Source organism: Thalassophryne amazonica, chromosome 7, assembly GCF_902500255.1.
Source record: "Thalassophryne amazonica chromosome 7, fThaAma1.1, whole genome shotgun sequence".
Lineage (NCBI taxonomy): Eukaryota > Metazoa > Chordata > Actinopteri > Batrachoidiformes > Batrachoididae > Thalassophryne > Thalassophryne amazonica.
Genome location: NC_047109.1, coordinates 120,474,865 through 120,487,501, shown reverse-complemented (window position 1 = coordinate 120,487,501; position 12,637 = coordinate 120,474,865). Strand labels below are relative to the sequence as shown.

The 12,637-nt window shown below is 40.5% G+C and overlaps 1 long non-coding RNA gene across 1 annotated transcript; it reads right to left on the bottom strand.

Annotated features, from left to right (window-relative positions):
- Positions 1 to 4,690: 4,690 nt before the first annotated feature.
- LOC117514839 lies at positions 4,691 to 11,021 on the bottom strand. The gene is made up of 3 exons (XR_004561973.1): positions 10,681 to 11,021; positions 10,513 to 10,515; positions 4,691 to 4,701 (listed from the first exon to the last, which is right to left on the bottom strand). It is a non-coding gene; the product is annotated as an uncharacterized LOC117514839 (long non-coding RNA).
- Positions 11,022 to 12,637: the final 1,616 nt, after the last annotated feature.

The window sequence follows — 12,637 nt, the reverse complement described above, 5'->3', positions numbered from 1 at the left end:
GTATAAAGTAAATAAAATTGGTCCTAGCACAGAAACCTTGTGGAACTCCATAATTAACTTTAGTCTGTGAAGAAGATTCCCCATTTACATGAACAAATTGTAATCTATTAGACAAATATGATTCAACCACCGCAGCGCAGTTGCCCAATATCTCACCCATATTGGCCTCTCTTCATTGGCTTCCTGTTAATTCTAGAATAGAATTGAAATTCTTCTTCTTACTTATAAGGTTTTGAATAATCAGGTCCCTTCTTATCTTAGGGACCTCATAGTACCATATCACCCCAATAGAGCGCTTCGCTCTCAGACTGCAGGCTTACTTGTAGTTCCTAGGGTTTGTAAGAGTAGAATGGAGGCAGAGCCTTCAGCTTTCAGGCTCCTCTCCTGTGGAACCAGCTCCCAATTCAGATCAGGGAGACAGGATACCCTCTCTACTTTTAAGATTAGGCTTAAAACTTTCCTTTTTGCTAAAGCTTATAGTTAGGGCTGGATCAGGTGACCCTGAACCATCCCTTAGTTATGCTGCTATAGACGTAGACTGCTGGGGGGTTCCCATGATGCACTGTTTCTTTCTCTTTTTGCTCTGTATGCACCACTCTGCATTTAATCATTAGTGATCGATCTCTGCTCCCCTCCACAGCATGTCTTTTTCCTGGTTCTCTCCCTCAGCCCCAACCAGTCCCAGCAGAAGACTGCCCCTCCCTGAGCCTGGTTCTGCTGGAGGTTTCTTCCTGTTAAAAGGGAGTTTTTCCTTCCCACTGTAGCCAAGTGCTTGCTCACAGGGGGTCGTTTTGACCGTTGGGGTTTTACATAATTATTGTATGGCCTTGCCTTACAATATAAAGCGCCTTGGGGCAACTGTTTGTTGTGATTTGGCGCTATATAAAAAAAGTTGATTGATTGATTGATTGATAACACACAGATAAAAACAGAAAAACAGTAACAAAGTCAGTTAACCTAATGTATCGTACTGTAATAAGTAATTATATTGTTTTTAATAAAGTCTTTTCAAGCCAGCCAAAGTACCAGATTATTTAATACTATCAGAACAGTTATTCCAGATTTTAATACCTTTTAACCTTTAATACCTTCTGAAGACCCACTTTTATTCTCTGGCTTTTAGCTCTGCATGAGTTGTATGGTCCTCTGTTGTCTTTGGCCTAGTGTTTTATTTATTTATTGTTTTATTGTTTTTATGTTTATTTATTTATTAGTATCTGAGTGGGTTTATTGTTTTGTATAGTTGTATAATCATTTTTATGTGCAGCACTTTGGAAACTGTTCTGTTGTTTAAATGTGCTATATAAATAAAGTGGATTGGATTGGATTGGATTTACGGAGACGCAGTGACTTTTTACAGTAGTTTGAATCTTTAAGCTGTAAAATACTAACATTCCTCTCAGGTGATAACAGGACTCCCTCATTTTAAACAGTTCCCGGACATGTTGAGGCAAGAGTTTATTATTAACTTTATACATGGTCTGTATCGTCATATAATCAACCAAGTCACAGAATTTCAAAATGTGTAAACAAGCAAACAGTGGGTTTTGTTTGTTTGGCTCACAATATGGTTTTTTACTTATAACTCTTAGAAAGAAAAAAAAGGGGGAGCAGGCTGGGGAACCTCCAAGAGGTTCAGTTCCTCAAATAAATCACGAAGCTTCACAGCATTTTTGTTCTTCATTAACTTTAAGGAAGAGAAATAAAGTCATAACTGTGAAATACAAACATTTGAGGTATTACCTTCAAAAATTTGTTTTATGAATAAAATAGTTTGCTAGAACGATAATTGTGTTAATTGCCAGGTCATGTAATGCATCTTTTCTATGTAAACCAAATACAATGTTCTCTCTTGTTAATATGGAGAAATTGATCAATTTGGGGAATAGCCAGTGATGAAAATCTTCCCAGAAGACATAAATTTACAATCATAAAACAAATGTTCTGTGGTTTCAATGTCTTCATAACAGAATGAGCAGTGGTTCTGCTCAAAACCAAATCGACATCTTAAGAAATCAGCAGAAGGATATACGAGGGCTGTCAATAAAGTATAGGTCCTTTTTATGTTTTTCAAAAACTATATGGATTTCATTCATATGTTTTTACGTCAGACATGCTTGAACCCTCGTGCGCATGCATGAGTTTTTCCACGCCTGTCGGTGACGTCATTCGCATGTGAGCACTCCTTGTGGGAGGAGTCGTCCAGGCCCTCGTCGGAATTCCTTTGTCTGAGAAGTTGCTGAGAGACTGGCGCTTTGTTTGATCAAAATTTTTTTCTAAACCTGTGAGACACATCGAAGTGGACATGGTTCGAAAAATTAAGCTGGTTTTCAGTGGAAAATTTTAACAGCTGATGAGAGATTTTTGAGGTGATTCTGTCGCTTTAAGGACTTCCACACGGTGCGAGACGTCGCTCAGCGCTCTCAGCCGCCGTCATCAGCCTGTTTCAAGCTGAAAACCTCCACATTTCAGGCTCTGTTGATCCAGGACGTCGTGAGAGAACAGAGAAGCATTTTATCTGGATATTCCACTGTTAAAGGAGATTTCTTTAATGAAAGACGTGCGGACGGGTCCGCGCGTCGGGACGCAGCCGACGCGGTGCGGCGGCACAGGAAAAACACCTCCGTGTTGATAACCATTTGTAAAATCCAGGCGGCTTTTGATGGCTTTCAGTGGAGTGAGTATATGAGAAATTGTTTAACAGCTGGACATGTTCCAACTTGTCCTTAAGGCTTCCAACAGAGGTGTTTTTCCTGTGGTGGAGCGTCGCCGCTGCAATCCGCCCGCACGTCTTTCATTAAAAAAAATCTCCTTTAACAGTGGAATATCCGGATAAAATGCTGAAACCAACTTCTTCTGAAACTTCTCTGTTCTCTCACGACGTCCTGGATCAATAGAGCCTGAAATGTGGAGGTTTTCAGCTTGAAACAGGCTGACGACGGCGCCTGAGAGCGCTGAGCGACGTCTCGCACCGTGGGAAGTCCTTAAAGCAACAGTATCACCTCAAAATCTCTCATCAGCCGTTAAAATTTTCACCGAAAACCAGCTTAATTTTTCGAACCGTGTCCACTTCGATGTGCCTCACAGGTTTAGAAAAAATTTTGATCAAACAAAGCGCCAGTCTCTCAGCAACTTCTCAGACAAAGGAATTCCGACGAGGGGCTGGACGACTCCTCCTACAAGGAGTGCTCACAGGCGAATGACATCACTGACAGGCGTGGAAAAACTCACGCATGCGCACGAGGGTTCAAGCATGTCTGACGTAAAAACATATGAATGAAATCCATATAGTTTTTGAAAAAAATAAAAAGGACCTATACTTTATGGACAGCCCTCGTATATTATTTAGAATTTTAAATGAACTGTTCTCACATGATTTATAATCACCAGACCGGAAGGAAATTAAAAAGCTCATGTCATCATCGGGTCTGATAGCTTCCTAACTGTACATCGTATAGTGAAGTGTTGAAATCATGATCAAGCCTGAAGAAATAAGATCTCAAGCCAAAATTAAGAAGTTTTGATTTGCCTCCCTACAAAACAAAACTTCAGACAATACTGGTCAGCAATCTGTCACAACTCACATATGAAAAGCCTGTGCAGAGATTTGGAGTGACCTGAAGAATGTGATTCTTGAATCATGTACAAAAGCAATGACTGCCTCTGTTATACAGTAGTGTTCAGAATAATAGTAGTGCTATGTGACTAAAAAGATTAATCCAGGTTTTGAGTATATTTCTTATTGTTACATGGGTGCTTGTGTGAAGCTAATTTATTTGCAAGAATCCCCCGCAAAGTCCCTCTGTTAAATAAAAGACATGTGCAGAAGAGGTTACAATTTGCCAAAGAACACATCAACTGGCCTAAAGAGAAATGGAGGAATATTTTGTGAACTGATGAGAGTAAAATTGTTCTTTTTGGGTCCAAGGGCCACAGACAGTTTGTGAGACGACCCCCAAACTCTGAATTCAAGCCACAGTTCACAGTGAAGACAGTGAAGACAGTGAAGCGTGGTGGTGCAAGCATCATGATATGGGCATGTTTCTCCTACTATGGTGTTGGGCCTATATATCACATACCAGGTATCATGGATCAGTTTGGATATGTCAAAATACTTGAAGAGGTCATGTTGCCTTATGCTGAAGAGGTCATGCCCTTGAAATGGGTGTTTCAACAAGACGATGACCCCAAGCACACTAGTAAACCAGCAAAATCTTGGTTCCAAACCAACAACATTAATGCCGCGCAGATGTGAAGAAATCATGAAAAACTGTGGTTATACAACTAAATACTAGTTTAGTGATTCACAGGATTGCTAAAAAAGCAGTTTGAATATAATAGTTTTGAGTTTGTAGCGTCAACAGCAGATGCTGCTATTATTGTGAACACCCCCTTTTCTACTTTTTTTTTTTACCAATAGCCCAATTTCATAGTCTTAAGAGTGTGCATATCATGAATGCTTGGTCTTGTTGGATTTGTGAGAATCTACTGAATCTACTGGTACCTTGTTTCCCATGTAACAATAAGAAATATACTCAAAACCTGGATTAATCTTTTTAGTCACATAGCACTACTATTATTCTGAACACTGCTGTATATGAAGGTCAAGAAGTGGAACCATTTCCTGTGAAAGTCGGTGTCAAACAAGGGTGTGTATTAGCACCTACGCCATTTGCTCTTTTCATGGGCGCTGTTGTGCAACTGGCAGAGCCATAGCTGAGTAAGCTTGGAGTATAAATAACTTGCCAATATGATGGTGATTTGTTCAACCTACAGCGCCTACAGGCTAAAACTAAGGTGTCCACAGCCTCAGTTGTAGAACTTCAATACGCTGATGATGCTGCTGTCTGCTCGACTATGGAAGCTGGGCTGCAGAGAATAACAGATGTCTTTGTAGAAGCCTACAAACGACTTGATCTATCACTGAACTGCATTAAAACAGAGGTTCTGTATCGATCTCCCTCTGATACCATCTCACCACCCATCACTCAGCCTGAAATAACTGTTGATGGAACCATACTCAAGGTAATTTCATACTTTAAGTATCTTGGTAGCTATGTGGCAAGTGATGTTTCCCTTGATTGTGTAGTAAACAACAGTATCAGCTCTTCCGCAGCAGCTTTTGGCAAGCTACGCAAGCGTGTCTTGACAACCCGATCTTAAGCTGGAGACAAAAATACAAGTCTATCAAGCCATCATTTTACCAACACTTTTGTATGGCTCTGAAATGTGGACTATCTATCGTTATCAAGTGAAACAAATCGAGAAATTCCACCAAAGATACGCGTAGATATCTTCAGACAATCATGAATGTGAAATGGTATGATCATGTCACCAATGCTGTAGTTCTTGACCGAGCTTGCTTGACAAGTATTGAGGCTATGTTACACCAAAACAGACTGAGATGGTACGGACATGCGGTGAGAATGGATGTGCAATGTCTTCCAAACAACTTCTCTTCAGCAACTTTTCTACTGGATTGCTTTGTGTTGGCGCTCCTAAGAAGGTTGTCCTTAACAGAAGTTTTTAAAGACTGTGAGATTGCTGACTGGGCTACAGCCCAGCAGATAGATTGGTTTGGAGGAGAACGGTTTGTGATGGCATCAAGACCTTTGAGGACCAATAGAGGGAAAGCTGAAGAGGAAAGACCGCGCAAGACGGAAAGCTGTCTGAAGCTCTGAAACAGTTGTCAGCCTTCTAGTTAGATGCCTGGATGAATTTCTTCTGGACCGCCATGCTCGTGTCAAGCGGCAGTGATGATGATGATGAAAATGAACTTCCTTCGCCTTTGGTGCAACAGTATATTAAAAAATTGGATCTTACATTTGAGCTTCCTCTTTTGAGAAGAAATACAGAATTGAATTTTTGTTGTTGAGAATGAATAGAGTTCTTTAACAAGGTTTGCCGTATTGTAACATTGGATAATTAAGTTGCTAATATTGTGATGAATTATTGTTGTTTTGAATAAGAATGCTGGACATTATAATTACTGTTTGTGGAATTGCTTGGATGTTTTAAAAAACATGACGTGGCCTACCATTTTTATGCTGATGACTGTCAAATCTACATGCCTATCGCTAAAAACAGCCTTTGCCCCCTGCCACCCCTACTTGACTGGCTGTGTGACGTCAGGGCTTGGTTGTCACAGAATTTTTGAAACTTAATGAAGGCAAGACAGAGGTTATGTTGTTTGGAAGTGCCCTCGTTGACTTGGGACCTCTTAAGGATTTTGTACGTCCCAAGGTCACCAGCCTTGGCGTCACGATAGACAGCGATTTTAAATTTGCTAAACAAATCAATGGTGTTTTGAAATCGTGCTTTTATCATCTTCGTCTTTTATCAAAGGTAAAACCGTTTTTATCTTTCAACCTTTTTGAACAAGTTGGCACTCTTTTATTTCAAGTCGTCTAGACTAATGTAACGCACTTTATTTCGGCATTAGCCAACGGGCTCTTTCCCGTTTGCAGTTAGTCCAGAACGCTGCAGTGCGACTTTTAACAGGAGCCTGGAAGTGTGATCACATAACCCCAATTCTTTGCACTGGCTTTCTATTCATTTTAGAATGATTTAAGATTTATTGTTTGTTTTTAAAGCTTTGAATGGAATGGCCCCGCAATACATCACTGACCTCCTACAAATTTACTCTCTGGCGCGGTGCTCTGAGGTCTGAGGGCCATTTCCAGCTTGTGGTACCAAGATGAGACTTAAAACCAGGGGGGATGGGGCTTTTTCTGTGGCGGCCCCAGACTTTGGAACGCTCTGCCCCTCCATGTCCGAACAGCCCCCCACAGTGGAGTGTTTTAAGTCTCGTCTGAAGACCCACTTTTATTCTCTGGTTTTTAACACTGCATGAGTTTTGTGGTCCTCTGTTTTATTGGTTTTGTTTTTATTTTGGTAGATTTTATTGGCTTTATCTTCTGTATGCTGTATGTATTTATTATTTATCTGCACATTTTAGTTATTTTTATTGTTAATTTTCTTATTTTTAATTTATTCTTGACTACTGGGGTTTTATCTATCGTGATTCTATTGTATGTGCAACAATTTGGAACATTTTTGTTGTTAAATGTGCTGTATATGTTATGTGCCGACGCGGGTTGAGGAGTGGACCTGCGTCTGACTGAACCCAGCGCTAAATAACCAGAAAGCGGTTCCAAAAAACAAAATAAGTTTATTTTCCTCCTCTTGTGCAATACTCAGTGTACAACATAAAAGCGCGTTTGTCTGGCGGAGTGAAGGATGGCGCGCTCTCCAGCGCCCAAAGGGATCGAAGCCCGGCGCTTCTGGACTCACGTTCACCGCCCAAACACCCCCCAGGTGGACATGACAAACTGACTCTGTGAAGGATAGAAGAGGTGAGGTAAGTCAACAGCTACAACTAATATCCTTCAAAAGGCACACACTATCAGCAACACATTCAGGTCTGAATTAAGCTTTATGTAATGAGCAGCTTCTCACAACAGGTGGAGGATCATCAGTCCACACGCCACGGCAGTGAGAAGCGAGCTGCACAATTCTCAAATATACTGCGTAACAAAATACCAAATTACTATTAACACTTATTCAGACAATCAATCACCTCTGATGTGTGCTGACAGCATGTGTCCCTCACCCGTCCTCCTTCACAGGCACGATGTGTCAAACCCAGGCGCGGTCCTCAGCGTCTCACAAACGAACGTCACAAGGTCGAGTTCCCGGCAATTCTGCTTGAATCACTCATGGCTTAAATGCAGAACGCCATCTCATTATCTGCTTCAGCTGAAAGTCTTTAAGGTTGCACGCGAGCATCATCCACAGGTGCTGCAAATCATGCTGATGAGGGTGAAGGACTCTTCTGCCAGCACCTTCTCCACAGACAAAAACCAGTTTGCATACCACCTGGAGAGCAAAGAAAAGAAAAGAACACCAAAACACCCAGCCAAACCCCCCAACACACAACAATATAAATAAAGTGGGATTGGATTGGATTATACTGTATAGCTTCCTGTCATTAAATTTGGAGGAAATTTCTGCAAATTTATAACTTTGTAAAATTTATAAAATATTATCTGAGTTATCTGAAAGATGCATTACAATTTTCAATTTCAATTTCTTTTCATTTATATAGTGGCAAATCAGAACAAGGTTGCCTCAAGGTACTTCACATAAGTAAGGTATCACCTTACTAACCCCCAGGAGCCGCAGTGGTACGGAAAAACTCCCTCTGAGGAAGAAACCGCCAGCAGACCCAGACTCAAAGGGGTGACCCTCTGCTGGGCCATGATACAGACACAAATTACAGAACCAATTCACAAAACAAATATACGGGATTACAGGACCATATTCCTTCATCTAGCCAGTTTGGTAAAAAATAGATTTATTCTAAGTAACACTACCTGCAATTCCACAATGGGGTGTATGAGGGCTGAAGTTTCTGACTGAAATCGTTTTCCAGTGAAGTAAAACTTGTTCATGAAAAGCAGACAGAATAATAGGAATTCTTCCAAGATAAAAAAAAAAAAAAAAAATCACACCTAAGGAGAAAGTTGATGCCACCTAATCTCATGAAGATGTGCTTTGGGATGTGGAACCATTGGCTGTTCTCATCTCTTAAGAAGCCCTGACCCTCAGCCAATTGATTTTAATGGTGCCAGTTAATACATTTGATATCAACAGCCTTAAGGCCTTCCTCCTCATATCCTTTAATCATAGTTCCTTTTGTGATGTAGTGTGTTTTCCTTTTCCAAATAAACTTGAAGATTGCTTGGTTTATAGATTTTATTGCATTTTTAGAGAGTGACAACAAATAAGCTGTGCAAATTAATCTTGATAGACTTTCAGTTTTAGTAAGTAATATTCAACCAATAATGGAGATGTCTCTTTGAGACTACAAATCTAAATAAGACTTACATTTATCTAAAGTGTTCCAAATGTTAAGGTGATCTAAGGTACTAACGTCCCTAGCAATATGTATACCTAAGTATATCTACCTATGTATACCTAAGTAATTCCCATTTTTAAGGTTTAAATTTAGTCCCGATGCCTTGGAAAAGAAATTAACAGCTTTAAGGAGTTTGGGGGGGGTGTTCAGAATTTTTCATGAAGATGGTTGTGTTGGCTAATTGCCTTTTTTTTTTTTTCTTTTTTTTTTGCCTAATACCATTAAATGATCAAAATTGGTGTTTTTAATGAGAAATGAAAGCATTTCTGCTGCAGTGATTAAAAAGTAAGGGAAAACGCAACAGCCTTGTTTGATACACCTGTTAACTGAGAATCTTGGAAAAGTTCCTTCTGGTAGAGTAACTGTACTGTTGGTATCCCTATAAATTAGTTTAATCGTGCAAATAAAGTTTTCTCCAAAACCAAATATTTCTAGGGTATTAAAGATGAACTTATGTTCAACTGTATCGAGTACTTAAAAAAAATCTAAAAATAAATTAAAGCCTCCATCTTCAAAAAGGTGATTGTATTGTAGCAAGTCAAGCACAAGCCTTATATTATTATGAACTGACCATCCTTTAATAAAACCAGATTGCGTATTAGAAATAATTTGTGTGATACCATATTTTAGTCTATTTGCATAGTCAGTATTGAACAAGGTTATGGATTAGAGTCTTTACCAGGTTTAGGGATGAGAGTGATCAGCCCCTGCTTCATGGTAGCAAATATTTCATTTAACATACCAAAAAAAGATATTTTTGATATGCATCCAGAAATATCTATAAAAGTTACCGGTTAGACCATCAGAACCTGGAGACTCATCTAACTTTAAACATGTCACGGCTTTTCCCACTTCATCCACATTTATCGCAGCCTCACAGATGTTTTTGAACTGCCATCAATTCTTGGAATCCACTTTATAATATGTTCAAAGAAAGCATCAGCATCTGCAGACGAATATGACGATGAGTATAATTTACTACAGAATTTAAAGATTTCCTTGGAAATTAAATCAGGGTCAGTACATTCTTGGTCCTCTATCAGTAGTGTTCTTAATGTGTTTCCTTCTTGTCTCCTTTTTTCCAACCTACAGAAGTACAAAGAACTCCTCTCTCCCTCTTCCATCCATTTCGCTCTCGATCTAATTTAAGCTCCTTTGGCTTTACACAGGAAGGTGTTATTCAGTGACGATTGCAAAATTAAAAGTTTCTGTTTATTGTTTTCATTTAGAGATGATTTAGTACAAATACTGTTGATTTTTGTGATGATTTCCATTTCTTTTTTCTTACTCTCCTTGCTTAAACTTTTGCTATTTGAGATGGAGATCTGGCCTACTTTGTATTTTAAATACTCCCATTTGCATATATAAGTTGAGAGGTTGAAATCTGTGGTTATATTATTGATTATACGATTAATAATTTCTTGACAGAATCACTCACTTTTCAGAAGCTCTGAGTTAAATTTCCAGTACGTCTTTTAAAAGGATTTATTTTTGGATATAAAATTAAGTGTAATCAAAGAATGATCTGTTAAAGGTGTAACAGAGACTATTATCTGAAACCAAGCAAAAATGAGTTCTGGATTTGACTGAACCATCTGGTTTGAACCACGTGTAGGTTTGGATATCTTTGGCACAGAGTCTTGGTTGTTTTGGTAATTTCATAGCACATGAATTTGTTTTGGTTCTAATTGTTTAGCCATAAATATTTCCTAGAATTAGAAAATCATCATTTGCCTCAAGAACACAAAGTATCCAGTGACCTAGAGCAGGGCTATTCAACTGGTGGCCCACGGGCCAGAACCGGCCCTTTAATAAGTTTGGACCGGCCCGCGGCCCATTTACCCATAAATATTAATAAATACACGATCAAAAGCCGCTACAAAGCGCATTTGCCAATTTTCAGCATTTTGCGACATTTTGTGGCGCTTTGCGGCACGTGGAATCCTTTACGGCACGTCAGCACTGTTTCCAAACAGCCCCACCTCACGTGAAGGCATTGCGGGCACTCGAACAGTTGGTGGCGGTAATGTACCGTATTGGTTTGCAAACCGCCAGTAAACTCAAACGAAGAAGAAGACAACAACCGGGCGCATTCAAAGGAGAAGAGACATAAAGTTGACAATGAAAATAGAAGATTTAATAATGACTGGCCTGGTAAATATGTGCACATAGAAAATGCCGAAGGCAATCCTGTGTGCCTGCTGTGTTCTGACTGTTGTTCGATGAATAAGGAATATAACGTGCGGAGGAACTTCATTACGACTCACTCCCGTTTTGACAGTGAATATTCACCAGGTTCTGATGCTCCTCAAATAAAAATAAAAGGACTTAATCTGAACTACAAGCGAAGCACTGCAATCTTCTCCCGTAGCTGCACTCTGCAACAGAAGACAACAGCAGCATCCCTGCGTGTTGCGAGTTCTTGATAAAAAGAAAATGCCGTTCACTGACTCCAAAACAGTGAAAGAATGTATATTAGCTGCCGTCGACGAGCTGGTATGGTCATGTCTTCAATCAAGTCAGTGCCTCTGTCAGATACAAGAGCTGCAAGACGAGTGGATGTTTTAGCCACAGACGTTTTTGAGACTCGTCTAACTCAGTTGAAGAAAAGAAAGTTGAATTCATGTCGCTGGCTGTGGATGAGTCAGCTGACAGCTCTGACACAGCACAACTTTGTTTGTACGAGGTCTGTTAGAAAAGTAACGGACCTTTTCATTTTTTGCAAAAACTATATGGATTTGAATCATGTGTGATTGCATCAGCCAAGCTTGAACCTTCGTGCGCATGCGTGAGTGTTTTCACGCCTGTCAGTTGCGTCATTCGCCTGTGAGCACGCCTTGTGGGAGGAGTGGTCCAGCCCCCTCGTCGGATTTTCATTGTCAGGAAATTGGCTGATCCACTGCCGCTTTGCTTCATCAACATTTTTTCAGAAAGTGTGAGAGACAGCCAGGTGGAAACCATTTGGAAAATTCAGATGGGTTTCAGTGAAGATCTTATGGGGATCACAGAGATTAAGGACAATTACAACTGGATTAAAGACGGCCCACAGCGGCGGATGCCGCGCCGTGCACCGAACGGCGATCGACAGGCTCAAATGACCAGATCATTTCGAAAGTGAACACTTTGTTGATCCGGGACGTCGTCTGACTACCAGAGAAATAGCAAGACAGCTGGACACAGCACTTTTTCGGCACATTCCACTGTTACAGGAGTTTTTGTCATGAAAAGAGGAGCGGAGAAATTCACCACAGAGCTGCTCATGGCGCAGGACGAAATTACCTCCGTGTTGGTCTCACAGGACAAGCCCTAACATGTCCAGCTCTTGCACCATTCGGAAAATTCAGACGGCTTTCGGTGGCTTTTCAGTCATGTGACTATCCGAGACATTGTGGACGAACTGGACATGCCACAACATGTCCTGTGAGGCTTCATCACGGCGTTGTTTTTTGTTCTGTGCCCTGCACCTCCGTCCCGACGCGTGAATTTCTCCGCAGGTCTTTTCATGACAAAAACTCCTGTAACAGTGGAATGTGCCGAAAAAGTGCTGTGTCCAGCTGTCTTGCTATTTCTCTGGTAGTCAGACGACGTCCTGGATCAACAAAGTGTTCACTTTGGAAATGATCTTGTCGTTTGAGCCTGTTGATTGCCGCTCAGTGCGCGGCACACCATCCACCGCTGTGGGCCGTCTTTAATCCAGTTGTAATTGTCCTTAATCTG